The sequence below is a fragment of the Halichoerus grypus genome, chromosome 1 (assembly GCF_964656455.1).
Source record: "Halichoerus grypus chromosome 1, mHalGry1.hap1.1, whole genome shotgun sequence".
Lineage (NCBI taxonomy): Eukaryota > Metazoa > Chordata > Mammalia > Carnivora > Phocidae > Halichoerus > Halichoerus grypus.
Window position 1 is genome coordinate 44084442 of NC_135712.1, and position 4011 is coordinate 44088452.

General features: G+C 32.7%; 1 pseudogene; it reads right to left on the bottom strand.

Moving 5' to 3' along the window:
* Nucleotides 1-2827: 2827 nt before the first annotated feature.
* Nucleotides 2828-3384, bottom strand: LOC118523474 (large ribosomal subunit protein eL21 pseudogene; annotated as a pseudogene).
* Nucleotides 3385-4011: the final 627 nt, after the last annotated feature.

Here is a 4011-nt window from a genome sequence, read left to right on the forward strand (position 1 = left end):
AACTTTAAATAAAAACCTGGAATGAAAAAAAAAAAGAACATGTAAAAAATAAATAAATAGATCCTTTACTCATCACATCTTTTTTGAGAATATGCCATGTTCTAAGCATTGTTTTAAATGCTGAGGTAATAATAGCCATAGTAGAAACTGTAAACTTTTCCCTAATATAGTCTTCATCTAAATGAGGAAACTGATAACAAATAAGAGAACTAAATAGAGTTCATAGTATATTAGTCAATGATAATTGCTAAGAAGACAAAACAAACCATGTGAGGATGATATGGGATGAAGGTGGGGTGGAAGATTTAGATGAAGTAGACAAGAGACTCTCAGGACAAGGTGACTTTTGAGTTAAGAGAAGACGTAGGACAGTGAGCTGGCGAGCCATGGCAATGCTCAGAAATCATTTCTTTCAGAGAGACTATCAAGTGCAAGTATTTGAGGCAGAAGCCTGACAGGTGCATCTGGGAACTACAGGAAATCCACAGTGCCTGGAGTAGGGTTAGTGCAAGGAAAAAAATGGCAGCATGGTCAGAGATGGAATGGAAAGCAGATCATGCAGGCCCAGGTTGTTAAGAGTTTTTGCTTTTACTTTGAATAATTTGAGAAACCATTGAAATGTGAACACGAGTAATATGTACTCACTTAGTTTTAGCAGACCATTCTGGCTACTGTATAGACAAAACACAAAAGAATGGCAAAGGAAAGACAATGATATCCTAATGCAATCTCCATTTAAATGAGGAAACTGATAATAAATAACATAACTAAATAAGGTACATAGTATATCAGTCATATTGTTTCACATTTCAAAGAAACTGCTCTTCAGTTTTGGGAGTTTCTATTGTCACATCCTCAAACTCAGAGATTTTTTTTTTTTTTTTTGAGAGAGAGAGAGAGAGCTCGAGTGTGAGTGTGTGTGGGGGAGGGCAGAGGGAGAGGGAGAAAGAGAATCTTAAGCAGGCTCCATGCCCAGCGTAGAACACAATGCTCAATTTCATGACCATGAGATCATGACCTGAGCTGAAACCAAGAGTCAAGACGTTCAAGACAGAGCCACCCAGGCACCCCAATGTTGCACATGTTAAATCTGAAATGCCTATAATATACTTACATGGAGATTTAGGTAGCTGGGTGCATGAGTTTACAATTTAGAAGAAAGGGTTTGCTGAAGATAAAAGATTAGAAGTCATCAGTACTCAAATAGTACTTAGAAGTTATAGTAACTGTGTTATTTTACAAAATGGCATATAAGCTTTATCATTTACTTAAATGTTTTGCTTTATTAAAGAAAAAGTATCATAAATAATATAAAAGGCATGCATCTGACACCTAAATTATCATTTTAAAATGTAACTATATTTCCTTCAATATACTTTTAATAAATGAATAAAGTAATAGGAATAAAGTAGAATTTCCTTTGGTCCCATCCCAAATGTTATGCCTATTTCTCCTCCCACAACTTTATTTCTTCTAACTGACTAGTTTTTTTTAATTCAATCAAATATACATTCCCTGTCTAGCTCCATTGCTTACCATTACTACTTCTGAAACTACTTTATTTCAAAAATTTCTAAACATATTTTATCTACTGATAATCCTTCTCCAGTTCCATTTTTGTATGTAGGGAATCTGGATTTATGTATTTCTTCTATTCACACATTTTTATTATTGTTGTCTCGAGAGGGATAAGAAATAAACATATGTTTTAACTATACCATTTTAAATTTATCATTTCTTACACTTATTTTCCATTTAATCACTCAATATTATGTCCAGATCACAGTGGAGAAAGACTATCTAGAGTTATGTGGCCTCTGTACCCTGGGAGTTTATAAACTAATGGAGAAGGAGTATATAAGCCAAAGTGAAATGCCTGTACAGTTTACTCTTGAACAACGTGTTGTGGTGCCGAATCTCACATAGTCGAAAATCCATATATATCTTTTGACTCTCCAAAAACTTTACTACTAACAGCCTACTGTTGACTGGAAGTCTTACCAATAACATAAACTGTGGATTAATGCATGTTTTATATATATATTATATACTGTATTCTTACAATAAAGTAACCCAGAGAAAAGAAAATGTTATTAAGAAAGTCATGAGAAAGAGAAAATACATTTACAGTACTATACTGTATTTATTGAAAAAAATCTGGGTATAAGTGGACCCATGCAATTCAAACCTATGTTGTTGAAGGGTCAATGGTACTACAAGCCAGATATTGCACAGGAAACTAATACCTCTCATTTTGACTTACATATGAGTCTTTCATTCGGATCTTGCATTACAGAGAAACTATAGAGCATAATTATCTCTGATTCTTGAAATACTGCTGATTTCTGTAGGAAGAATCAGCTTCCTTCTCTTTTGAATATCCATCTGAAAGCATTTACATTTCAAATTATTCCATACTGCCACATCAGCCATTTCTCAGTTGTTTCCATCTTCCAAAATTGTGTTGATATCTCTTGTCTCTTTGGGTTTCTATTTTTATTCCTTTTCTTTCAATTTGGGGCTTGGAGGATTTGAGGATGGGATGGAAATAGAGAAGTTTAACTGGAAGCCTATATTTTTCTTAATAAAAGGAAAATTCAGTAAGTATATCAGTTGGGTATATTCAGATGGCCAAATTTTGACCTTTGTGCTATTCCTCTATTTGAGTTTATTTTTTCCTTCTCTCATGAACTTACAATATTTAGAAAGAAGTTTGGATTCAATTAAAAATATAAACTCTGTTTACAATATGCATGACCCACTTCTTCAAGCCTGGGAAACTTGAAAACTTTTTAAATTTTTATTTATTTATTTATTTATTTATTTATTTATTTATTTATTTATTTTACAGTCTTGAGGTCTTTTATTTTCCTTACATTTATCATGCCATAAATTCATAGGGAATGGGTTCCAGCAGTTCGGGCTCCTTTCCATTAGTTCTCACAAAGTGTGCTTCTCTGGGTGGGGCAGGCTGGCTCTTCAGTTGAACCCAAGTACCTTTCTCTTTGGCTTCCTTCTTTTTCTGATCATTTTCCTTCACACGCTTCAGGAAGCTATCTCAGCTCTTTGAGTGTTTAATATGCCCAATGCGTACATTAATTCTCTTGGCAAGAATCTTGCCCTTAACTTGTTTGTTTACAACAATGCCAACAGCATGCTGAGTAACGTTGTAGACTCTTCCAGTTTTGCCATGGTAACATTTGTGGGGCATTCCTTTTTGAACAGTGCCCATTCCCTTGATGTCCACAATATCACTTTTCTTATAGATTCACATGTATGTGGCCAAAGGAACAACTCCATATTTTCTAAAAGGTCTAGAGAACATATAGCGGGTACCTCTCCTCTTTCCCTTTGTGTTGGTCATTTTGGCGAATTATTGGAAGATGGTGGTTCTGCTGAAAGATGAAAACTTTTTTTATTTTTATAGACAAAAACATATATAGCATAGTTTATATATATACACACGTGTATATGACATATGCTTAGTATAATGTAATTGCTTAGTTAATATTATTTAGTCTCATACTATTACTTTATATAATTATTGAAGTATTACTTTAGTTATAAAATAAGTAATCATTAGTTAGCATAATGTCTGTGTATTTGCATTTTTACATATGTTTCATCAACCAAGTTATTAGTTTCAAAAAAATGTACCAGTTTGACATTTTACAACATTCCTTCTTAAAATAACTACAACAGCAAACTTAATTGTTAACAGAATACATTAAAATGAAGAAAGAATAAATAAATAAATAAATAAATAAATAAATAAATAAATAAATAAAAACGAAGAGACATAACAAAATAATATATAACAATGCATTGGCTGTGCAGCTTTTAGGAGTGTTTATGATTCCTTAATGCTATCTATTTTTAGAAGTTGCTTGTATCAACTGCAATCATTTTTGTATCCTTTCATTTTCTGGCTGAGGTAGAAGCCTTCAGGGGTTGTTCTTTAAAAAAAAAAAAAAAAAAAGATTTACTTATTTATTTTAAAGAGAGAGAGAG